The following is a 27,463-nucleotide window of genomic DNA, read 5'->3' as shown; positions in this document are numbered from 1 at the left end:
TAAATTTACTGTATACTATTACCAGAACCATAGCTACTACTGTTTTAATACCACATAGAGAATGTATCTGTTTGTTCCGAGCAATTTAAGTCCACTCTATTCAAATACCTCTCAAGTGTGTAGGAGCTAGCAGTGATTACTTATGCATGGCCCTACTATAGTCCAGGTTCAGGTTGACTTGCTGTGATGGAAGCTGTCTTTACCCCCCCTGCCAAACCCACCGTTTGCAGCTTGTGGGTAGATAGTGATTAATCACCCTGCAGCAGGGAACAGTGTGACCTGAATGAGAAAAAAGGAGACACTGAAACTCCTACAGTCCACTCCATTTTTTACTACAATGTGCTGTGATGCATGTGTGTTTTTTATTTTATTTAACCTTTATTTAGCTAGGAAAGTCAGTAAAGAACTAATTATTATTTACAATGAAAGCCTACCCCGGCCAAACACTGACCCAATTGTGCACCGCCCTATGGGACTCCCAATCACAGCCGGTTGTGAAACAGCCTGGAATCAAACCAGGTTCTGTAGTGACATCTCTAGCACTGAGATGCAGTGCCTTAGACCGCTGCGCCACTCGGGATAGTTAATAGTATCTCACTGTCTGTAGGTGTTTGGGCATGGCAAGGCCAACGGAGAGCCTACCTGGGCCCTGCTTCTCACAGCTAGTATCTGTGAGATCGGCATCATCATCGCCTCTCTGGACGCTGTTGCCCCCATCCTCTCCATGTAAGACAATCCCCCATCTAATATTAATTTTGCTTCACCTTAAACACACTATGGAGATGGTTATGTCTTGGTAGCAAGTACAGCTGTTCTGACTGAGTTCTTATTTCTGTGTAGGTTCTTCTTGATGTGCTACATGTTTGTCAACCTGGCCTGTGCCCTGCAGACTCTGCTGAGAACCCCCAACTGGAGGCCGCGCTTCAAGTTCTACCACTGGTGAGTTGAACAACTCAACATCATTGGTCTCTCTCTTAGCTGTGGGATCATCACCAAAGAGTGCTAATATTCTCAGGTGTGAAACAGTCTACTATAGCATTTATGTCTGGCACCGAATATCTGGCCAGGCCAAGTAGGTTTCTGTTAGGAAGCTGTTATTTACCTGAGTAGTCTGCCAGAGACACTGTGGGAATCTGGAGCTTGTCTTAGCCTATATTAATCCTCTATTGGCAAGACCACAACAAAAGCAGACAGAGAGACAAGATGTCCTGTCTCCAATCTCTGGCCATTATTATGATCAGAGCTGTGGTGTGACTCTAGCAGCAACAAACATCAGACTGAAGACGTGACATCCTGTTCTTCTGCCCCACAGGGCTCTCTCCTTCCTGGGCATGAGCTTGTGTCTGTCACTCATGTTCATCTGTTCCTGGTACTACGCCATTGTTGCCATGGTGATCGCTACCTGCATCTACAAATACATTGAGTTCGCTGGGTGAGTGAGCTTCCAGTCCTTAGACTATAAAGCAGAGAATAATTGCAACTAAGAAATAATTAATAATTAATAATTATCCTTTCAAATGGGTTTTTCCCAGAGCCAAGACCCATAACAGATTTGGCTGAGTCTAGAGAGAAAAGTTGTCTTTCTCCATTTTCTTAGCAATTTATCCTGATTCTGTTCAGAGGGTTATCAAGTTGTATTAACTGAGTCACACTGATTAATGTGGCTGCTTTGAGAAATCAGGGAGTCTATATTGATGTACCAGCACTTATGTTATTCTCACACATGGGCCATCCAAAAATAAATTTGAATGAAATATAAATCAAACTGGAGATTTTCAAATACAATGGTTAAACACTGTTGGGATGTTCTTATATTCATTAGTAACTGACACTCACAGGTTACTAAACCCACACACTTAGTACCAGTGAACATTTCAGTTAATTAATGGTTGATTGACTCGAACTCTCTGCTTGGTGGCGTGTGACAGGGCGGAGAAGGAATGGGGAGATGGTATACGTGGCATCTCGCTCAGCGCTGCTCGCTTTGCCCTCATGAGGCTGGAGGAGGGACCGCCTCACACCAAGAACTGGAGGTCAGTGACTCACAAAGAGGCTAAATGCCTCTACTCACATCTATAAAATAGACTTTTATTATTGCACAAGCTTTATTCATCATGTGTACCATACTGAACTCAAGGGAAATGTACAGTTCCAGTCAAAGGTTTGGACACACCTATTCATTCAAGGGTTTTTATTTATTTTTACTATTTTAGAATAATAGTGCAGACATCAAAACTATGAAATGACACATATGGAATCATGTAGCAAACAAAAATATGTTAAACAAATCTAAACATATTTTATATTTGAGATTCTTCTAAGTAGCCACCCTTTGCCTTGATGCCAGCTTTGCACACTCTTGGCATTCTCTCAACCAGCTTCACCTGGAATGTTTTTCCAACAGTCTTGCCGGAGTTCTCACATATGCTGAGCACTTGTTGGCTGCTTTTCCTTCACTCTGTCGTCCAACTCATCCCAAACCATCTCAATTGGGTTGAGGTTGGGTGATTGTGGAGGCACAGTTATAAAACTGTACGGAGGATTCAAATCCTTCACGTCAAAAGAAACACAGAAAGTGCTTACGCACAAAAATATTCTGTTTTATAACACAGTGCGTGCACAGATCCCCACGCCGGTTTCCCTTTATAAATCACAATCAACACGAAATTTGGTGCACGTGAGCGAGCGTCTTGTCCCACCCTTTTAACGCCCATAGTTGCCTTATGAATAGTCAGTGAAACGCCCCTAATTAATATTCCTCCATACTGACTGCATGACAACAATGACATCTAAAAAAAAATACAATTCACCCAGTGTGAAATGGAAGTTCTTGTCAGGGAGGTTGAAGCAAGAACAAATATATTGTTTGGTGGACACAGTGTGGGCATTACAAATGACAAAAAGGCGTTAGATTGGCACTATGTGTCGGACGCTGTGAATGCTGCTAGCTCAGAAGGTCGGACCATCTCAGAAATAAAAAAAGACCTGGTCCTGACATAAAAGTGGAGGCCAAAAAGAGGCACCGTCGATGCTATTAACGAGGTTGCCAAGGAGTTGAAGTGGGACAGGCAAAGCTTGGTTTCTGTGGGTGCTTCTCTGTAAAGCTGGGCCCACTACAGCACAGAGATCCAAGAGAACAGCTCTTGGTAATCGGAAACGGCTCATAAGCCACTCATCATCATTGGTCTCTCTCCAAATTCTTCCATTCGCCAAATCTTCCAACAGTGCCAAAGCAGCCATTGTGCATCATTACACATTGTAATTGCATGCCTTTTTATAGCCACCCATTTGATTGTCAAAGCTACCCAATTGCGTAACATCTTCAGGTGTGGTAATTACCCTGATTGTAACTGACCATGACAGGGCCATTATCACATTGACAGTTCTGCGCAACGAACATGTAATAACGATATGCAGTTTGAAATCGGAAGTTTACATACACCAAATACATTTAAACTCAGTTTTTCACCATTCCTGACATTTAATCCTAGTAAATATTCCCTGTTTTAAGTCGGTTAGGATCACCACTTTATTTTAAGAATGGGAAATGTCAGAATAATAGTAGAGAGAATTATTAATTTCTACTTTTATTTCTTTCATCACATTCCCAGTGGGTCAGAAGTTTACATACACTCAATTAGTATTTTGTAGCATTGCCTTTAAATTGTTTAACTTGAGTCAAACATTTTTGGCTAGCCTTCCACAATAAGTTGGGTGAATTTTGGCCCATTCCTCCTGACAGAGATGGTGTAACTGAGGCAGGTTTGTAGACCTCCTTGCTCGCACATGCTTTTTCAGTTCTGCCCACAAATGTTCTATAGGATTGAGGTCAGGACTTTGTGAGGGCCACTCCAATACCTTGACTTTGTTGTCCTTAAGCCATTTTGCCACAACTTTGGAAGTATGCTTGGGGTCATTGTCCATTTGGAAGACCCATTTGCAATGTCTTGAGATGTTGTTTCAATATATCCACATAGTTTTCCTACCTCATGATGCCATCTATTTTGTGAAGTGCCCCAGTCCCTCTTGCAGAAAAGCATCCCCACAACAAAGGGATGCTGCCACCCCTGTTCTTCAAGGTTGGGATGGTTTTCTTTGGCTTGCTAGCCTCCCCCTTTTCCCTCCAAACATAACAATGGTCATTATGGCCAACCAGTTCTATTTTTGTTTCATCATACCAGAGGACATTTCTCCAAAAAGTATGATCTTTGTCCACACGTGCAGATGCAAACTGTAGTCTAGATTTTTTATGGTGGTTTTGGAGCAGTGGGTTCTTCCTTGCTGAGCGGCCTTTCAGGTTATGTTGATATAGAACTCGTTTTACTGTGGATATAGATACTTTTGTACCTGTTTCCTCCAGCATCTTCCCAAGGTCCTTTGCTGTTGTTCTGGGATTGCACCAAATTTCGCACCAAATTACATTCATCTCTAGGAGACAGAACGCGTCTCCTTCCTGAGCGGTATGACGGCTGCGTGGTCCCACGGTGTTTATAGTTGTGTACTATTGTTTGTACAGATGAACGTGGTACCTTCAGGCATTTGGAAATTGCTCCCAAGGATGAACCAAACTTGTGGAGGTCTACAATTTATTTTTCTGTGGTCTTGGCTGATTTATTTAGATTTTCCCATATGTCAAGCAAATCATGTCAATTAGCCTATCAGAAGCTTCTAAAGCCATGCCATCATTTTCTGGAACCTTCCAAGCTGTTTAAAGGCACAGTCAACTTAGTGTATGTAAACTTCTCACCCACTGGAATTGTGATACTGTGAGTTATAAGTGAAATAATCTGTCTGTAGATAACTGTTGGAAAAATTACATGTGTCATGCACAAAGTAGATGTCCTAACCGACTTGCCAAAACTATAGTTTGTTAACAAGAAATTTGTGGAGTGGTTGAAAAACTATTTTTAATGAGTCCAACATAAGTGTATGTAAACTTCCGACTTCAACTGTATGAAACGGTGAACAGTAAGACAAATTACGTTTAAACTGTTTCGTTTCGGTAACTCAATTGGGCAGATACAAGTGCACATCATTATTAATGAGAATACATTTCATAACATGCAAGTGATGTTTAATAATTACAGATCCAATTAAATATGATTCCCAATTAAACTGTACAACGTATTTGAGCGGTTCTTTTGCAAAAACAGATATCTCCGTTTGTATTTATTATCCTAAATAAAAATTTATTATTTTGTGTGCACTCCAGGGAACTCTTCATATATAATATGTGAAAGGTAATATTTCCATTTATTTTACACAATGGTGTCAATTTCAAAGCGTTTCTCAAGTTTCATCCTTCTGCCATCGGAGTCGCAGTTTCTCATTTCTCCAGGTTATGTGTGTATGTATGGGTCAAAGTGTCCGTGAAGGAACGCACATTCTTCCTTGAAGTTCGTTTTTTAAAATAAATCACAACGTTTGCTTCGAAAGTGGTGTACGTCTTCTTTTGTGCCCACGCATGATTTATAAAATGAGGCCCCAGGTCATCTGATGCAACATGAAGGCCTGATTCACGCAGTCTCCTCCGAACAGTTGATGTTGAGATGTGTCTGTTACTTGAACTCTGTTAAGCATTTATCTGGGATGCAATCTGAGGCTGGTAACTGTAATGAATTTATCCTCTGCAGCAGAAGTAGCTTTGGGTCATCCTTTCCTGTGGCGGTTCTAATGAGAGATAGCTTCATCATAGCGCTTGATGGTTTTTGCGACTACTTGAAGAAACTTTAAAAGTTCTTGAAATTTTCCATAGTGACTGACCATGTTTTATTTATTTATGTATTGCTTAATTGAGCTGTTCTTGCCATAATATGAACTTGGTCTTTTACCAAATAGGGGTATCTTCTGTATACCACCCCTACCTTGTCACAACACAACTGATTGGCTCCAACTCATTTAGAAGGAAAGAAATGCCACATATGAACTTTTAGCAAAGAACCCCAGGTAATTTCCTCATGAAGCTGGTAGAGAGAATGTCAAGAATGTGGAAAGCTGTCATCAAGGCTAAGGGTGGCTACTTTGAAGAATCTCAAATATAAAATATATTTTGATTCGTTCAACACTTTTTTGATTACTACATGATTCCATATGTGTTATATCATAGTTTTGATGTCTTCACTATTATTCTAAATGGTATAAAATAGTACAAATAAACAAAAACCCTTGAATGAGTAGGTGTCCAAACTTTTGATTGGTACTGTATTTGTTTGTAGGTAACACATGCATATTCAAGTATGTTCAAAAACAGACATTACATCAACAGTCCATGTCTATCCCATGTTTTCTGTCGGTTTCCAGCTTTAGTTACTGTCTCTGTAAGTCTGAATGTGACTGAATTTGATATTCCTCCTGGTTAGGCCTCAGATCATGGTCCTGGTTAGCGTGGATGCAGAACATAATGTAGAGCAGCCCCGTCTGCTGTCCCTGACCAATCAGCTGAAAGCAGGAAAAGGCCTGACCATTGTGGGCACCTCGGTGGTGGGCACATACCTCAACAACCATGCAGAGGCCCAGCAGGCAGACCAGGTCAGTATTGTCTGAGACAAACACACAGACACATACACTGATGAATGATTGATTAATAATTTATAACACCCTGGTCTCTGCCCCTGCCCCTCTACCACTGTGTGCTCCAGTCTCTGAGGAAGCTGATGGAGACAGAGAAGGTGAAGGGCTTCTCCCAGGTGGTGATCTCCTCCAACCTGAGGGATGGGACCTCCCACCTGATCCAGGTCGGGGGGTTGGGAGGCCTGAAGCACAACACTGTGCTGGTCAGCTGGCCACGCACCTGGAAACATGCTGAGGATAACCTGCGCTTCAGGAACTTCATCGGTGAGTTAGAGAAGTCATTTTTCCATAGGCTAACAATGCTTTGGATGGTTTTGTGTGTTATCATCATTATATGCAAACTCCTGTTCAATCTATTTGTAGAGGTGGTTAGGGAGACGACTGCAGCCAGCATGGCCCTGCTGGTCCCTAAGAACATTGCTGCCTACCCGTCCAATGGAGAGCGCTTCACTGAAGGCCACATTGATGTGTGGTGGATTGTCCATGATGGAGGCATGCTGATGCTGTTGCCCTTCCTTCTGCGCCAGCACAAGGTGAGAACCAACGGCCCTATTTGGACCCCATTTGGGCATTTGGAGAGATGTCTGTGCCCAGTGGCATGTGCTGTCAATTCAATGTCTATTCCACGTTGTTTCAACTGAATTTCATTGCAATAACGTGGATGTTGTTGATTCAACCAGTGTGTGCCCATTGGGATGCTTTTGGGTGTTGGTTATTGAGATATCAGTCATAGACTTCCATGTGTTGACAGGTGTGGAGGAAGTGTAAGATGCGCATCTTCACCGTGGCCCAGATGGATGACAACAGCATCCAAATGAAGAAAGACCTGATCACCTTCCTGTATCACCTGCGTATCGATGCCGAGGTCGAGGTGGTGGAAATGGTGAGAGACAAAAACGAAAAACTATTATATGCTCTATAAATTGATTTATTGGTGAGAGTAATAGCAGTTCAGTCGAATACTGTGCATTGATATATGTTTTAACACCCATGTCCCTTTTTAGCATGACAGTGACATCTCAGCCTATACATATGAGAAGACTTTAGTGATGGAGCAGCGCTCCCAGATCCTCAAACAGATGCACCTCACCAAAAACGAGATGGAGAGAGAGGTAAGCCCTGACACATCCCATGTAATATGTACAGTATAATTCTTACGTAGGTAACTGAATTTGATTTTATATTAACAGTGTAGTTGTTAGTGATCACCAAACAAAGCCCATAGTGTCCAAAAAAAAAGCTCCTAAGCAGTTTCTCTAACACTTACCAGCCATCATCACTCACTCAAATTGAAATGCCAGCAACAGGGCAAGGCAGCGTGTGAATGATTAGAATTACTGAGCTGGTTTTAAAATGTCATCTCTGTGTCTGCACTTGCCCAGTGTCACGTTTGTCATACGGAGGAGACCAAGGTGCAGTGTGATGTGAATACATACTTTTAATGAAGACGAAGAGCCCTTAACAAACTATACAAAAACGTGACGCTAAATAATACTAGTACAGGCAAATAGACATAGACAATAACCCACGAAATACCCAAAGAAGATGGCTGCCTAAATATGGTTCCCAATCAGAGACAACGATAAACACCTGCCTCTAATTGAGAACCCATCTAGGCAACCATAGACATATATAAACACCTAGATGATAAACAACCCCATAAACCTACAAAACCCCTAGACAGTACAAAAGCACATACATCACCCATGTCACACCCTGACATAACCAAAACAATAAAGAAAACACCCAGTTTGACACCCAGTTTGATCTGTCTCATTAATCAAGAAAGCAGACTAAGCAACAATAACATATCAGGGAATCTAAGATACCCCGTGAGGATTTACAAAACAACCTGTGTGACCTGTGTCTTCATTCTATAATGTCATGCATTTCTAAACATCTACTGAAAAACACATGCTATAGATTTATATGCATCAAATCTGCTTTGTGTTGAGCAAATTATAATATTTCAAGTGTTGACACATTTCTTTTATGTGATTTTCTGAAGTGTTGTAACAGACACCCTCATATCTCGACTCAAACTCTCATGTTTGAACTCATTTTATCTGTTCAAAGTTCAAATCCCTTGTTGCTTTGACTGTCACAGATCCAGAGCATCACTGATTCATCCCGTGGTTCTATCCGTCGTAAGAACCCGTCTAACCTGCGGTCTCAGCAAAGCAGTGGGGAGCCGGCTGGAGTCAGCGTGGAAGAGAAACCGGAGGAGGAGGTACAGCAGTGTCATTTTACCTAACTCACTGACAGTGGAGGTCAGTGCCGTTTAAGATTAGAGAATATTATACTTTTTTCATGAGCATGCCCTTGTTTCTATTGCAGCTAATTGGATGACTGTCATTCATATTCCATTCTCCCAGCTCAATGTAATAGTGATAGGTTTAGGCTACTACATGACACTCAAATTTGCCCTATCATAAGGTTGCCACAACCAAACCTATGAATGAAAATTTGCAAGTTAGGTGCACACAGGTCAAGAGAAAAATGTGCCTGCATTTAGCTGTAATCATTAGTCCAACAGTTGCAAACGATAGTTTCTATTGGACAAATTCAGGCATGTTTATCCCCGTTTCGTTCTGTTTGCTTCCATTTAAGAAACGTTTTTTAACAGAATCGGTGGAATGAATACACGCGTAAACACGTTCACTTTCATATTAGCCACGTTGTGTTCCTTCTCGCATCTATGCACTCTCCTCCTCTCACCTAGCTAGTTTCATTTTGCTAGCTAGTTCAGCTATCATTTTGGAATAAATTAATTTGTTCCTAACTGTTCAACTATTGTCTTTCTCTATCTTTGATGCACTGCACTGCTAGCTAGCTGTAGCTTATGCTTTCTCTGATTCTCTGATCCTTTGATTGGGTGGATTGGGTCAGTTCATGCTGCAAGAGCTCTGACAGGTTGGAGGACGTCCTACGGAAGTTGACATAATTACTGTTTAAGTCTATGGTAGGGGTTGAGAACCAATGTACCCAGAGGAGGACGGAAACTAGCTGTCCTCCAGCTACATCATGGTGCTACCCTACAGAGTGCTGTTGAGGCTAATGTAGACCTTCATTGCAAAACAGTGTGTTTTAATCAATAATATGGTGATGTGAATATATTTAGTATTAGTTTTATCTAAAAAGGAATTTAAAAAATAAAGTTTTCCCATTTAAATTTTTTTTTAAATTCACTGAGGAGGATGGCCCTCCCCTTTCTCCTGTGAGGAGCCTCCACTGCTCTTTGATAACCCTTTGTAGTATAATAATATAACATAATAATATATGTCATTTAGCAGGCACTTTTATCCAAATCGACTTACATCCGTGCGTGGATACATTTTACGTATGGGTGGTCCTGGGAATCAAACCTGCTATCCTGGGGTTGTAAGTGCCATGCTCAGCCAACTGAGGTGCAGAAGATTACTCTATCAGTCCTTCTTCATTCTGCTGTTTAAACTTTCTTCTTATTTCTCACCATCTTTCACATCCACTGTATTTTTCTTTGTTCTACTGTCTATCCTCTTTCTCATCTCTAGGCCTACTGCATTACCTAATCCTCTGTCCTCTGTCAAAATGCCAATTCTCTCGCTTTGACATTGTCCTCTGGCGTGTAGCATTTTAAGGGGATCTTTTCCTCTGCAGCATAAAGAAGGGATATGACAGAGCAGCGTCTTACATACTTGCTTTGCTAAAATGACCCAATTGTGCTTTCAACTCACTGCCTAGTGGTGGTCTGGTGTTTTTGATGTGTCACCCCAACCGACAGATGTCTCTTTCTTTCCTTCACCCTCTCACGTTGTCGTGTGGTGCCCTTCTCTTAGTCTGTGGCTGTCTCCCGCCCCAAACAGGTGCAGCTGATTCACAATAAGAACGCAACCCCCACCAGCCCCACGTCCCCCATCACACCTGCAGGGGGAGTTGCCACCCCCGGGTCGGAGGTGCAGATGACCTGGACAGACAAGGCTGAGCACCAGGCCGCAGCAGCCCACCCAGAGCAGGGCGGGGTCAAAGACATCTTCAACATGAAGCCGTGAGTCTGCTTTCACTTTCACTTCCAATCACATTGTGTCCAAAGGCTTATGCGGACATCAGCTACTTCTAAAGTAAACAGAGGATAAGGAGAAAGTATTTATAGGGTGTTGCTGTTGGGGAGTGGCAGTGGTTTAAAAACTAGTTTCAGGAGTAATGGCTCAAAAGTTTGAAAGGCTTTTAGTGTCATTCACACAGCACAACTTCTCAATGTATCTTCAGTATTGTAAAGAGTCATCTTTGCATTGTCATTCTCTTCTTACCATGCTGCAGGGAGTGGGAGAGCCTGTAAGTATTATATTGTCATGAGGTTTAAATGTATTTCATGCAAAAATAGCAGTAATGACACAACATCCACCCTGTACTGTATTCCCTCTTCACCTGTCTGTCCCATTAGGAACCAGTCCAACGTGAGGCGCATGCACACAGCTCTGAGGCTCAACGAGGTCATCATGAAGAAGTCCAAGGATGCCAAACTGGTTCTGCTGAACATGCCCGGACCACCCAAGAACCACATGGGAGAGGAAAATTGTATCCTATCACTTCTTTGGCATGATGCATCATATTATAGCCTACTGTATTATATGATATTATATTATAACATTATGTGGCTTATACTGCCATTTAAGTAAGTGAAACCAAAGGGCTATACAAGATAGCAAATAGCTAGCATGAATAGACTATGAACGCCAGTTGTGAAAACTTGCATATTCCTTAACTCTAATCATCTGTCAGATATGGAGTTCCTCGAGGTCCTCACCGAGGGTCTCAACCGGGTCCTCCTAGTACGTGGGGGTGGACGTGAGGTCATCACCATCTACTCCTGAGAAAACAACCTCAAATCATCAACCCCCCCCACCACCCACTCACCTAGCATCTTAATGGTTTATGGCCCCTTCTTCCATTCCCCCTACACTTTTACTCCCATCACATCCCACTAACCCCTCCACAGACACACACACACACTCATAACATATCACTTTGCACCACGTAGCTCACTTTGCAGCCCCCTAAAGGCACTGGCTGAATTCTCTTTTACTATCAGTCACTCCTCCTATCAGATCACTAGATGCCAAATGGCACATGAGTTTCTCCTTATACTGAGGAGTGGACATATCCCAAAGACAAATTATTCCCCAAACTAAAAGTAATTTCTGTTTGGCAGCGCCAATGTCTTTGTTCTGTTTGTCCTTGTGTTTTTTTTTTTTACCTGTCTGTCAATATTGTTGCTTTTCTTCTTCTTTTTGCAGGGATGTGGGTTACTTGCAAGAGAGGGATTGATATCTTCTCATTGCTGGTCTATTTTATTTCTTACTTTTATTTATTAATCTGTTCCAGTATTTAGAGGATACACTTCATATATTTTTCTCTTTTTGTTGTTGTGCGTTAGTTGTTTTAATGTAATGTACGATATGATGTGTTGAGGGAAGGGGATGGGTTGAGAATTCATCAATCATCATCAGCATGTCTTCCTATGGATTTTCACCTTGGGGACAAGGTCAGTTGACGAATCCTGAGCAGCAGCACAGTCTATATCAATTTGAAGGAAGGAAGAATAACTGCATGCATAGGCACAGCACACAGTGACGTGTGGAGGAGACAGGCAAACTGCTACTAGGATGCTGTTGTCAGGATTGAGGTCAACTTCATACCAGTCAGTTCACAGACGGGAATCAATTAATTGAATGGATTACATTTCTCATTGAACTCACTGAATTCTGATGGTTGGTGTTGATTACTGTAAATAGTGTGCTTTGTCCTATCATTTAATACATACTATTACCAGCTGCACCTGATGCTCCTCCTGATCAGTGACTAGTGCTGACAAGACTTTTAGGTGGCATAAACTATTGTTATTACAGTTATACAACTGTAAGGAGAAACCCTGAAATGTATTGATATAAATTAGATATGGATGTCAAGAAACTACTATGTTATAATCTAAAACAAAAGTCCATGTGTTTGAAACTATAATATCAAACGGCAACAATATATTACCATGCAGTCTACATTAGAACATGTAAATTGCTAATTTAGAGACAGTCATAAACATATCATGTTTGTGATACACTGATATATTTTAGTAAATACCTCTGTTTTACTTTGTCATCATTTGGTTTACACTAATTCCAGTCTAGAAATGTGAATTCTACAATTCTTGCCAAATACAAATATACAAATTGTGCCATAGGACAATAAATAACTTTTTGATACAAACCTATTTTTAGTACAAAGGCAAAACTGTGTAGTGAATGAACAAACTATGCTTTAGATGGAAATTAGCAGTGAAATGACAACTGGTTTGAATGGATAGTTTTGAAGCCAGTGCAAATCTTCACAACCTTGGACTAGAATGGGAAGAAACCATTTATTGTCAGTGTGGCACAGCTATTTATTTGCGAAATAGAATATGACTGTGAATCCCTATGTTCTGCATATTTACAAGGGTATGTCTAAAGAATCTACCCTGGAATAATACATTAATCATATTCATTATTTTTGTAAACAAATATTATACAGATATATGTACATACAGGTCGACCTCATATTTGCAAGTATTTAACATGTTAGTTTCTGTGCACTGGATGGCACTGTTGAACACGTGATAGAAACATAGGATATATGATATACATTTGTATGATATTGTTTTCAGAAGAAAATTATTTAATTCAATTTACTGAATAGTTTACGTAAAAACAATATATTTTGCGTGTGATGATCACTGTATTCTGTGAAGGATATTCTGTATCTAACATATTAGGACATATTATAGATGTTCTTAAAAACAATTAAAGCTGCTATTCTGATTCATGTGTAAATATTGAACCAAAAAGAAAAATTTAAGAAGTCTATTAATCAGATTGGGGACTAGGAAGGGTATACAGGGTTTGAGTTACTTGGGTAGCAAGGCAGGGATGTTTGACACTAGTCAGTGGTTTTCAACACTGTCCTTGAGGTTCAACAGTCAGCTACAGTTTGCTCCAACAAATCAAATAGTTCATGAAGTTATTGACCTGGACATGACGCTGTTTTCTATGTGAAAAGATATGAAAAAAAATCATAGCTGACATTAGTCAATGAACATCTCCACTGAGCATTGTTTAGTTGGAGAAAATGTAGATTCAAGCCACAAAACAACATTTTGAACTTGTTATTGAAAGGCAGGTCTAAGGGCAGATTAAAATATATACGTACAATCCTTAATGGAGTTTATTTGAGATATTATTAAATATTCAGTTGTTACCCAAATATATTTTAAAGTATGCTGAAATCAGTGAGGGGACAGACCTATTTAGGTGTTTGACTGGTCCCATAGATACCAGTAAGACACTCCGTGTCTGTTGACAGCTCTAAGCTGAGTGAGAGGTGATGAGGTTTGGGGTTAGATAGTGGTAGATAGTTATCCTCAGTCAGCACACTTTTTACGTGGCACACAAATACTACAGAAAAACAAAATAATATAATCTTGGAAATATTTAACTATACAATCTATAATAGTATTGAAGTAAAATAAAAATACTATAACGTATATACTGTAACTGGACATATGAATATGACATGACTTGTTTAAAAGTTGATGGTTGAAAACAATGTATTTTTTTATATTCCTGTTGGCATGGTGTTTGTAACAGTAGTTGCATACAGGCCAATTAACAGCGAGCACCGATTAGGCCAATGTGTGGTCTCTCTCCTTGTCTTGTAAGATTAATGATAATGTCTGTATGAACAAGAGAAGGCCTTGTCCCCTGGGTGGTGTAATACCATTAAAAGGCTCCCGCCGTTGGGAGGGAATGACTCAAGTAGAACATCGTATTGTGATGTTCGTCTCAGTCCTGACGCGACGGTAAATGAATCGCAGTGGTTAGTGAATGAATCCTAGTTCACAGTGCTCCTATGTGTTTGTCCTGATCATTATGTGATCATGGAAGTAAGTACAGTGCCTTGCGAAAGTATTCGGCCCCCTTGAACTTTGCGACCTTTTGCCACATTTCAGGCTTCAAACATAAAGATATAAAACTGTATTTTTTTGTGAAGAATCAACAACAAGTGGGACACAATCATGAAGTGGAACGACATTTATTGGATATTTCCAACTTTTGTAACAAATCAAAAACTGAAAAATTGGGCGTGCTAAATTATTCAGCCCCTTTACTTTCAGTGCAGCAAACTCTCTCCAGTAGTTCAGTGAGGATCTCTGAATGATCCAATGTTGACCTGAATGACTAATGATGATAAATACAATCCACCTGTGTGTAATCAAGTCTCCGTATAAATGCACCTGCACTGTGATAGTCTCAGAGGTCCGTTAAAAGCGCAGAGAGCATCATGAAGAACAAGGAACACACCAGGCAGGTCCGAGATACTGTTGTGAAGAAGTTTAAAGCCGGATTTGGATACAAAAAGATTTCCCAAGCTTTAAACATCCCAAGGAGCACTGTGCAAGCGATAATATTGAAATGGAAGGAGTATCAGACCACTGCAAATCTACCAAGACCTGGCCGTCCCTCTAACCTTTCAGCTCATACAAGGAGAAGACTGATCAGAGATGCAGCCAAGAGGCCCATGATCACTCTGGATGAACTGCAGAGATCTACAGCTGAGGTGGGAGACTCTGTCCATAGGACAACAATCAGTCGTATATTGCACAAATCTGGCCTTTATGGAAGAGTGGCAAGAAGAAAGCCATTTCTTAAAGATATCCATAAAAAGTGTTGTTTAAAGTTTGCCACAAGCCACCTGGGAGACACACCAAACATGTGGAAGAAGGTGCTCTGGTCAGATGAAACCAAAATTGAACTTTTTGGCAACAATGCAAAACGTTATGTTTGGCGTAAAAGCAACACAGCTCATCACCTTGAACACACCATCCCCACTGTCAAACATGGTGGTGGCAGCATCATGGTTTGGGCCTGCTTTTCTTCAGCAGGGACAGGGAAGATGGTTAAAATTGATGGGAAGATGGATGGAGCCAAATACAGGACCATTCTGGAAGAAAACCTGATGGAGTCTGCAAAAGACCTGAGACTGGGACGGAGATTTGTCTTCCAACAAGACAATGATCCAAAACATAAAGCAAAATCTACAATGGAATGGTTCAAAAATAAACATATCCAGGTGTTAGAATGGCCAAGTCAAAGTCCAGACCTGAATCCAATCGAGAATCTGTGGAAAGAACTGAAAACTGCTGTTCACAAATGCTCTCCATCCAACCTCACTGAGCTCGAGCTGTTTTGCAAGGAGGAATGGGAAAAAATTTCAGTCTCTCGATGTGCAAAACTGATAGAGACATACCCCAAGCGACTTACAGCTGTAATCGCAGCAAAAGGTGGCGCTACAAAGTATTAACTTAAGGGGGCTGAATAATTTTGCACGCCCAATTTTTCAGTTTTTGATTTGTTAAAAAAGTTTGAAATATCCAATAATTGTGGTTCCACTTCATGATTGTGTCCCACTTGTTGTTGATTCTTCACAAAAAAATACAGTTTTATATCTTTATGTTTGAAGCCTGAAATGTGGCAAAAGGTCGCAAAGTTCAAGGGGGCCGAATACTTTCGCAAGGCACTGTATATCCTTTTAGACAGGAGTTGGTTAGTTGTCATGGAGGACAAGACACGAAGCTCACAGTTGTGTCACTTTTCTTCTCACTCAACTGTTTTTTTTGTTGATAAATTAATGCATGAAGAAAATTGTCCAAAGTTTATCTTTTGAGTTCAAAATAGGTAGTTGATATGTCTCAGATATCCCAGACCTAGGGCAAGAGCTGGAACATTGTTTACATTGTGGGAGGCAACCTGTTTGCCTAGGGAAACTAGTAATTGAGTCAATATGTTCGGCCTCAGTCATCATTTAACTACAGAAAACATGAAAAGATATGGAGATTTGGAGCTGTGGAATATGATTTGAGTGTTAAAACTCTGGTATATATGCAATACAAACCTACTGTAAGCCTAAAACATACACTGCTGTTCAAAAGTTTGAGGTCACTAAGAAATGTCTTTGTTTTTGAAAGAAATTTTAAAAAATTGTCCATTAAAATAACATAAAATTGATCTAAATACAATGTAGACATTGTTAATGTTGTAAATGACTATTGTAGCTAGAAACGGCAGATTTTTTATGGAGTATCTACATAGGCGTACAGCGGCCCATTATCAGCAACCATCATTCCAGACACTCTAATGTACTTGTCCTCTTGCTCAGTTGTGCACCGGAGCCTCCCACTCCTCTTTCTATTCTGGTTAGAGCCCGTTTGCTCTATTCTGTGAAGGTAGTAGTACACAGCGCTGTACGAGAACTTCTGTTTCTTGGCAATTTCTCACATGGAATAGCATTCATTTCTCAGAAGAAGAATAGACTGACAAGTTTCAGAAGAAAGTTACTTGTTTCTGGCCACTTTGATTATGTAATCGAACCCACAAATGCTGATGCTCCAGATTCTAAACTAGTCTAACGAATGACCGTTTTATTGCTTCTTTAGTCAGGACAACAGTTTTGCGCTGTGCTAACATAATTGCAAAAGGTTTTTATTAAAATGATAAACTTGGATTAGCTAACACTATGTGCCATTGGAACACAGGAGTGATGGTTGCTGATAATGGGCCTCTGTATGCCTATGTAGATATTCAATAAAAAAAATCTTCTGTTTCCAGCTACAATAGTAATTTGCAACATTAACCATGTCTACACTTCAAAAACAAGGACATTTCTAAGTGACCCCAGATGTTTGAACGGTTGTGTATATACAGTGGGGCAAAAAAGTATTTAGTCAGCCACCAATTGTGCAAGTTCTCCCACTTAAAAAGATGAGAGAGGCCTGTAATTGTCATCATAGGTACACTTCAACTATGACAGACAAAATTAGAAGAAAAACATCCAGAAAATCACACATTGTAGGATTTTTAATGAATAGATTTGCAAATTATGGTGGAAAATAAGTATTTGTTGGCAATGACAGAGGTCAAACGTTTTCTGTAAGTCTTCACAAGGTTTTCACACACTGTTGCTGGTATTTTGGCCCATTCCTCCATGCAGATCTCCTCTAGAGCAGTGATGTTTTGGGGCTGTTGCTGGGCAACGTGGACTTTCAACTCCCTACAAAGATTTTCTATGGGGTTGAGATCTGGAGACTGGCTAGGCCACTCCAGGACCTTGAAATGCTTCTTACGAAGCCACTGTCTTACGAAGCCACTGTCCTTGTCATGCTGAAATACCCCGCCACGTTTCATCTTCAATGCCCTTGCTGTTGGAAGGAGGTTTTCACTCAAAATCTCACGATACATGGCCCCATTCATTCTATCCTTTACACGGATCAGTCGTCCTGGTCCCTTTGCAGAAAAACAGCCCCAAAGTATGATGGTTCCACCCCCATGCTTCACAGTAGGTATGGTGTTCTTTGGATGCAACTCAGCATTCTTTGTCCTCCAAACACGACGAGTTGAGTTTTTACCAAAAATTTATATTTTGGTTTCATCTGACCATATGGCATTCTCCCAATCTTCTTCTGGATCATCCAAATGCTCTCTAGCAAACTTCAGACGGGCCTGGACATGTACTAGCTTAAGCAAGGGGACACGTCTGGCACTGCAGGATTTGAGTCCCTGGCGGCGTAGTGTGTTACTGATGGTAGGCTTTGTTACTTTGGTTCCAGCTCTCTGCAGGTCATTTACTAGTTCCCCTCATGTGGTTCTGGGATTTTTTCTCACCGTTCTTGTGATTATTTTGACCCCACGGGGTGAGATCTTGCGTGGAGCCCCAGATCGAGGGAGATTATCAGTGGTCTTGTATGTCTTCCATTTCCTAATAATTGCTCCCACAGTTGATTTCTTCAAACCAAGCTGCATACCTATTGCAGATTCAGTCTTCCCAGCCTGGTGCAGGTCTACAATTTTGTTTCTGGTGTCCTTTGACAGCTCTTTGGTCTTGGCCATAGTGGAGTTTGGAGTGTGACTGTTTGAGGTTGTGGACAGGTGTATTTTATACTGATAACAAGTTCAAACAGGTGCCATTAATACAGGTAACGAGTGGAGGACAGAGGAGCCTCTTAAAGAAGAAGTTACAGGTCTGTGAGAGCCAGAAATCTTGCTTGTTTGTAGGTGAATAAATTCATTAAAATCCTACAATGTGATTTTCTGGATTTTTTTTCTTCTAATTTTGTCTGTCATAGTTGAAGTGTACCTATGATGAAAATTACAGGCCTCTCTCATCTTTTTAAGTGGGAGAACTTGCACAATTGGTGGCTGACTAAATACTTTTTTGCCCCACTGTATTGTCTGGCCTTGCGAGTACACTCATGAGCCTACTGATATTGCATGAGGACGATGTTTAAATTACTGCATTCTTCTGAATCAAGTAGATCCGTCCATTTTTGTGCGTGGGGTTCTTTGGTACATGAGATGGCAAGTGCTGGAGCCATAGAACTATAGAGCTTAAATATCCATGGTTGGAAAATGACTGTGCGTTGGCACACGGATGTATGTTGTGCAGATAATGTGTATGTTTGGCTACAGCATGGCTCTTAGATATGTGGTTTCTAAAGACACATAAGATTTCCCCTATAACCTACCAATCTACTGATCCACCAGCAGTGTGACTGTGGTAGTTAATAATATTATCAAAGACAACAAAACCATGGCTTCCACCATTGGCAGTGGTCAGAGAGACCTTTGCAGAATGGTATCACATTCCCATGTTTGATGACTCGATCTCTAGAAGTGAGAGGGATTTCAGTGACAGAATTGTTGCAGTAAAGCTGCCATCCTTCAGGTGTTTCCAAAGTATCATGTCCCAATATACATTAGAATCCTTCTCTACACCAAAAAAAGATGTCAGATAATTTACATCCATTTTTTAACAGGGTGTGAAAAGGGCTCTCGAATCCATGTATTCTAACCATGTTACATTGGACCTTGCCTTGCCGACTACATTGAAACTATGAGATATGAAAGTGTTAATCAGGAATGCACTTCTGTTTACAACCCTGTAAAATAACTTGACCAATTTAATTAGACCACCGCTTAATTAATGTAGAATCCAACATGTTATATTGCTGCGAGGCTATTTGTGTCAGTCCAAAGCAGATACAGGCATTGCACTGTGATAGTTTTAGCGCATATGTGCACAAATGTGAATAACTGTGATTTGTTCAATGCATGCAAGTAATGTACACTGAGTGTACAAAACATGAAGAATATTCGGCAGGGCATAGACTCTACAAGGTGTCGAAAGTGTTCCACAAGGATGCTGGTTCACATTGACACCAATGCTTCCCACAGTTATGTCAAGTTAGCTGGATGTCCTTTTGGTGGGAGACCATTTTTGAAAGACACAGGAAACTGTTTAGCTTGATAAACCCAGCAGCATTGCAGTTCTTGACACAAAACGGTGTGCCTGGTACCTTCTACCATACCCTGTTCAAAGGCACTTAAATATTTTGTCTTGTCCATTCACCCACTGAGTGGCACACATACACAATCCATGTCTCAATTGTCCTAAGGCTTAAAAATCATACTTTAGCCTGTGTCCTCTCCTTCATCTACACTGAATGAAGTGAAATCACCAAGGGATCATAGCTTTCACCTGGATTCACCTGGTCAGTCTATGTCATGGAAAGAGCAGGTGTTCTTAATGTTTTGTTCACTCAGTGCATACTACAGTTTGTTTCTGCAATGTAATATTCATTTATTTATTTTACAATTTCGATAAAGAATTTGGCCACAAGTATTTCATTAACAGTGTGAAACTAATCACAGGGTCAAATAAATGCAATGGTCCTACTGAGCATATTTTATACATGTTGATTTAGATTGAAAATGTATTATTATGCAATTATTTAACTACAACACATTTGCCCCCCAAAAACAATTAGTTTTTAAGTTAAGTTGCATACATCAGCTGCTTCCAGTGTAGTGTAATCATTAAAGTCACAAGGGAAATAAAACTTAAATCAATCATAACATTTGAAGGGCTATTCAGTCCAAGGAAATTTAGACACATAATTATTTTTAGAGAACGTTCCTCCATATCTGTGTCTCAAATGACACCATTTATTTACAATTATGTGCATATTTGGACTTCAAAATGTGTGCACGATATCTTTAATGGGGTGTCATTTGAAATATACCCCATGCTCCCATTTTATGTACTAATTCCAACTGCTGTTCTGCACAACCACCCCATACTCTTCTAAAATAGCAATTGTTTTCCATACAGACTGATTCTTGATTAAGCAAGGAACTTTTAGTTGTTTTCACTGAGGATAATACATAGTGTGAGTGGGATTTGGTAGCTTTTACTGAGAATGCACTACTGTGTGTTCAGTATTCTGGTTCCCTCAGACTTTAGAACCTAGTATATGCATGTAGGTGTGTCGTTTTCATGACAGTAAAGTAAACCTCAACACATTGTATTAATGTTGAATAAGCCTCCTTTTTTAGAAGGTAGAATTTTTGTGCAACCCTCATGATTCCTTCATCATCTCGAGAAGTGTGGGCACTTAATGCGAGCAAAAAAAAAAAACAAGAACTAGTGTTTCTAAATCTTCACTTATGATACTGTATTTATACTTGGTCCATAGGTGCATTGTAATGCATTTTTAAAGGTACAACTTGATGTAGATCTAAAGATAGCTATATTGATTAGTAGGTGTTTTGTGTTCACAATTTTATGTTCACTCTAGCAACAAAAGTGATGATGTAGAGTAAAAATGTAGTGGTGTGTGTGTGTGTGTGTGTGTGTGTGTGTGTGTGTGTGTGTGTGTGTGTGTGTGTGTGTGTGTGTGTGTGTGTGTGTGTGTGTGTGTGTGTGTGTGTGTGTGTGTGTGTGTGTGTGTGTGTGTGTGTTTGTGTGTGTGTGTGTTTGTGTTGGAGATGACGGTGTATGTACCTGTAAGGAAAGGATAAAGACATAGCATCTGTAAATACATCAATAACTATCAAAGTAGAACTTGATGTTTAATTTGTGTGTCAATGCAAGTTGAATATTTTACAGATATAGACATATGTATTATCTATTGTGTTCAATAAGGATATATAAACAGTTGTTTTACCATGTTGTTTTACCATGTCAAAGGCTTATACATCAACAATTGTTAATGGTTTCCTCAAACCATTTTAAAGATTTGTATGTACAAAATGCAATAAACTAAAGTAATTTTATTACAACTTTGCTTGCAGGTATATTCTTTGTTTATTATCAAACTATTGAGGGTCTCACTAAACACAAAAAATGCTCATCTTTAGTCCAGTGACATTTCGTAGACAGAGAAATACTTTGACTTGTGCTATGTGCAGTATTGGTGTATTAGTTACTATGCTGTTAATAAGCAGTAATGTATTACAAAAGTGTTATGTTACAACACCTAATAGGAAGTGCACATGCGTATTTTCCTTTTTGATTAATTTATTCATCTTTTTAATGAATTTTTTGAATTTTTTATGTTATAATACAAAATGATCAACAACTTACATCGCTACATCAAACATGTCTAACAAATCCAAAAACACAGGTATGAACAAGAAAATATTAAATACATGCAAAAAATTAAATATACAGTATATAGATAGATTCTAAAATATGTATTTTTTTATCTACACACAATCGGCAAAATGACAAATCGTAAACTTTTTTTATTTTATTTTTGCAAATGTATTAAAAATAAAAAACAGAAATACCTTATTTACATAAGTATTTATACTATTTGCTATGAGACTCAGGTGCATCCTGTTTCCATTGATCATCCTTGAGATGTTTCTAACTGTGGTAAATTCAATTGATTGGACATGTGTCCGTCATTCTTAAATGGAAGAAGTTTGTATCCACGAAGACTCTTCCAAGAGCTGGCCGCCTGGCCTAACTGAGCAATCAGGGGAGAAGGGTCTTGGTCAGAGAAGTGACCAAGAACCCAATGGTCACTCTGACAGAGCTCTAGAGTTCCTCTGTGGAGATGAGAGAAGCATGGTGGTGGCAGCATCATGGTGTGGGGATGTTTTTCAGCAGCAGGGACTGGGAGACTAGTCAGGATCGAGGGAAAGATTAACGGACCAAAGTACATAGAGATCCTTGATGAAAACCTGCTCCAGAGCGCTCAGGACCTCAGACTGGGGTGAAGGTTCACCTTCCAACAGGACAACAGTCCTAAGCACACAGCCAAGACAACGCAGGAGTGGCTTCGGGACAAGTCTCTGAAATTCCTTGAGTGGCCCAGCCAGAGCCCTGATTTCAACCCGATCTAACATATCTGAAAATAGCTGTGCAGCAAAGCTCCACATCCAACCTGAAAGGGCTTGAGAGGACCCTCAGAGAAGAATGGGAGAAACTCCCCAAATACAGGTGTGCCAAGCTTGTAGCGGCATACCCAAGAAGACTCGATGGTGTAATTGCTGCCAAAGGTGTTTCAACAATGTACTGAGTAAAGGGTCTGAATACTTATGTAAATGTGATATAATTTTTTTAATACAAATTAGCAAAGATTTCTAAAAACCTTTTTTCTTTGTCATTGTGGGGTAGATTGATGAGGGAAAAAACAAACAATTTAATTCATTTTAGAATAAGGCTGTAACGTAGCAAAATGTAGAAAAAGTCAAGTGGTCTGAATACTTTCCGAATGCACTGTTTATATATCAGTGGTGGTCAGTGCCGTTTCAAATGAGAGAGGACAACAACAAAAAAATTCATGAGCATGGCCTTATTTCTATTACAGCATATTGGATGACTGTCATTCATATTCCATTCACCCAGATAAATGTAACAGCGATCGCTTTAGGCTACTATATGATACTCAAATGTTCCCTATACCCATCGTGAGGTTGCTACAACCTAGCCTATGAATGAAAGTTTTCAACGTAGGTGCACACAGGTCGGAGAGACAAATTTGATGTGACACACAGTGACACATGGACAGACAGTGACATTCAATACCGCCTTGCACACTCTTGCCTGCATCTAGATGATTATGGGTGTAATCATTAGTCCAACAGTTGCAAAAGAGAGTTTCTATTAAACAAATTCAGGTATGTTTATCCCCGTTATGTCCCAATTGCTTCTGTTTTAGAAATGTTTTTCAACAGAATCGGGGGAATGAATACACCCCTGATCACGCATAAACACAGTTGATAGTTTCATAGCAGACATGTTGTATTACTCTCCTCCCTTCACCTCTTCCCTTCGATTCTGGACTTCAATGCACAACACATCAGCTGTATGTGACAAGGCAAACAAAAAAAATCCAGGCCAAACCATTGTCACCATATTATCTAATGTTATGTCAGAGTCAGCATAGCTAATATAACTTAGTAAACCAGCTACAATTACGCAGTAAGGTTACAGTGTAGTCAGTAAAGCAGTTACCCCGGTGGCAATAAATTAGTCAAACCAAAAGCTTACTTTGTTTTGGAAGAAATCCAGTGTTGTATTGGATAGTAATAGCTAGCTAGCTAACATAGCATCCCTCTGTTTGAGCAGGGTGTTTCAGTAGGCTAAACTAGCTAGCTGCATTTGCTAGCTAAGTAAATGAAACTGAAAGTGAAAAAAAACGATATATATATATTTATTTATTTTCCCCAGAGGGTGGATCAGCTTAATATTGCGGAAAGAATGTTGCTTCCAATGTAATTGTCTGCATCATTTCCAATCCCCCATATTTTTGGGGTAAATATATATATCCATACATGCATGCATATATATACACATATATACATACACATACCTATATAGGCATACATACTTTTTTAAAGAATATACCTTTATTATTATACCCCGCAAACCCTTCCGCCGATCCCCCAATTGAAGTAAACTAATAAACACTTCTGCTTCTACCTTCAACCCATACATCTTATACACATTCTACTTTACAATAGTTCACTCTTGTTTGTTCTTAGTCCTTCCTCTATTATAACTATGCTATTTCACAAATGATACGAACCTATATACATTTTACAGATCCCGTATGCTTAACATTGTTTATCTTGTTATTAGTCCCACCCTTCAGCTCCATTCAACCCCTCCCATCTGTCTCTCAACATCATCCATTTCGGATTTCTACTTGCCATATATTTTTCAACTGTGCTGTGATGTTTCACAAAATAATTGAACCTTCCTATTCTCATAGCTTCTACAGATTGTAAATTAAAAATAAACATTTTTGCTAAAATAATTATTATATTCAAATCAAATCAAATTGTATTTGTCACATACACATGGTTAGCAGATGTTAATGCGAGTGTAGCGAAATGCTTGTGCTTCTAGTTCCGACAATGCAGTAATAACCAACAAGTAATCTAGCTAACAATTCCAAAACTACTACCTTATAGACACAAGTGTAAGGGGATAAAGAATATGTACATAAAGATATATGAATGAGTGATGGTACAGAGCGGCATAGGCAAGATGCAGTAGATGGTATTGAGTGCAGTATATACATATGAGATGAGTATGTAAACAAAGTGGCATAGTTAAAGTGGCTAGTGATACATGTATTACATAAAGATGCAGTAGATGATATAGAGTACAGTATATACGTATACATATGAGATGAATAATGTAGGGTATGTAAACATTATATTAGGTAGCATTGTTTAAAGTGGCTAGTGATATATTTTACATCATTTCCCATCAATTCCCATTATTAAAGTGGCTGGAGTTGAGTCAGTGTGTTGGCAGCAGCCACTCAATGTTAGTGGTGGCTGTTTAACAGTCTGATGGCCTTGAGATAGAAGCTGTTTTTCAGTCTCTCGGTCCCAGCTTTGATGCACCTGTACTGACCTCGCCTTCTGGATGATAGCGGGGTGAACAGGCAGTGGCTCGGGTTGTTGTTGTCCTTGATGATCTTTATGGCCTTCCTGTGACATCGGGTGGTGTAGGTGTCCTGGAGGGCAGGTAGTTTGCCCCCGGTGATGCGTTGTGCAGACCTCACTACCCTTTGGAGAGCCTTACGGTTGTGGGCGGAGCAGTTGCCGTACCAGGCGGTGATACAGCCCGACAGGATGCTCTCGATTGTGCATCTGTAGAAGTTTGTGAGTGCTTTTGGTGACAAGCCGAATTTCTGCGCTGCTGCGCCTTCTTCACGATGCTGTCTGTGTGGGTGGACCAATTCAGTTTGTCTGTGATGTGTACGCCGAGGAACTTAAAACTTACTACCCTCTCCACTACTGTTCCATCGATGTGGATAGGGGGGTGTTCCCTCTGCTGTTTCCTGAAGTCCACAATCATCTCCTTAGTTTTGTTGACGTTGAGTGTGAGGTTATTTTCCTGACACCACACTCCGAGGGCCCTCACCTCCTCCCTGTAGGCCGTCTCGTCGTTGTTGGTAATCAAGCCTACCACTGTTGTGTCGTCCGCAAACTTGATGATTGAGTTGGAGGCGTGCGTGGCCACGCAGTCGTGGGTGAACAGGGAGTACAGGAGATGGCTCAGAACGCACCCTTGTGGGGCCCCAGTGTTGAGGATCAGCGGGGAGGAGATGTTGTTGCCAGTCCAGTACTCAGTTGCACAGGGCGGGGTCGAGACCCAGGGTCTCGAGCTTGATGACGAGCTTGGAGGGCACTATGGTGTTAAATGCCGAGCTGTAGTCGATGAACAGCATTCTCACATAGGTATTCCTCTTGTCCAGATGGGTTAGGGCAGTGTGCAGTGTGGTTGAGATTGCATCGTCTGTGGACCTATTTGGGCGGTAAGCAAATTGGAGTGGGTCTAGGGTGTCAGGTAGGGTGGAGGTGATATGGTCCTTGACTAGTCTCTCAAAGCACTTCATGATGACGGAAGTGAGTGCTACGGGGCGGTAGTCGTTTAGCTCAGTTACCTTAGCTTTCTTGGGAACAGGAACAATGGTGGCCCTCTTGAAGCATGTGGGAACAACAGACTGGGATAGGGATTGATTGAATATGTCCGTAAACACACCAGCCAGCTGGTCTGCGCATGCTCTGAGGGCGCGGCTGGGGATGCCGTCTGGGCCTGCAGCCTTGCGAGGGTTGACACGTTTAAATGTTTTCCTCACGTCGGCTGCAGTGAAGGAGAGTCCGCATGTTTTAGTTGCGGGCCGTGTCAGTGGCACTGTATTGTCCTCAAAGCGGGCAAAAAAGTTATTTAGTCTGCCTGGGAGCAAGACATCCTGGTCCGTGACGTGGCTGGTTTTCTTTTTGTAATCCGTGATTGACTGTCGACCCTGCCACATACCTCTTGTGTCTGAGCCGTTGAATTGAGATTCTACTTTGTCTCTATACTGACGCTTAGCTTGTTTGTATTCACTGTTTGTATTCAGTCATGTTTCCAGTCACCTTGCCCTGATTAAAAGCAGTGGTTCGCGCTTTCAGTTTTACACGAATGCTGCCATCAATCCACGGTTTCTGGTTTGGAAATGTTTTAATCGTTGCTATGGGAACGACATCTTCAACGCACGTTCTAATGAACACGCTCACCGAATCAGCGTATTCGTCAATGTTGTTGTCTGACGCAATACGAAACATATCCCAGTCCACGTGATGGAAGCAGTCTTGATGTGTGGAATCAGATTGGTCGGACCAACGTTGAACAGACCTTTATTGATTGACTATGACTTTTCAAATCACCCAGTATTGCTATTTGTAGTGTTAGTTCGAGGCAAATGTTGCAATTCTTCAGCCATTCCTGGACCTGTGACCAAAAATGAGCAACATACGGACAATACCAAAATAAATTATCTAAAGACTCTGCCTCCTCACAGCATAATCTGCAGAGCTGAGAAGATTGTATCCCCCATATATATAACATTCTATTAGTTGCAAGAATTTTGCATAGTAATTTATATTGAAAAATTCTAAGTTTTGAATCCGGCGTTGTTTTGCGTATCAATTCATAAACCATGTGCCATGGAATGGGTACATCGAAAATCTCTTCC

At 40.5% G+C, this 27,463-nt stretch overlaps 1 pseudogene; it reads left to right on the top strand.

The window, feature by feature from the left end:
• LOC109907731 (solute carrier family 12 member 5-like) overlaps window positions 1-27,463 on the top strand; it is a 184,225-nt pseudogene that overhangs the window by 84,504 nt on the left and 72,258 nt on the right.

Source organism: Oncorhynchus kisutch, linkage group LG17, assembly GCF_002021735.2.
Source record: "Oncorhynchus kisutch isolate 150728-3 linkage group LG17, Okis_V2, whole genome shotgun sequence".
Lineage (NCBI taxonomy): Eukaryota > Metazoa > Chordata > Actinopteri > Salmoniformes > Salmonidae > Oncorhynchus > Oncorhynchus kisutch.
The sequence above is the reverse complement of the archived record's forward strand: the minus strand, read 5'-3'. Positions and strand labels throughout refer to the sequence as shown.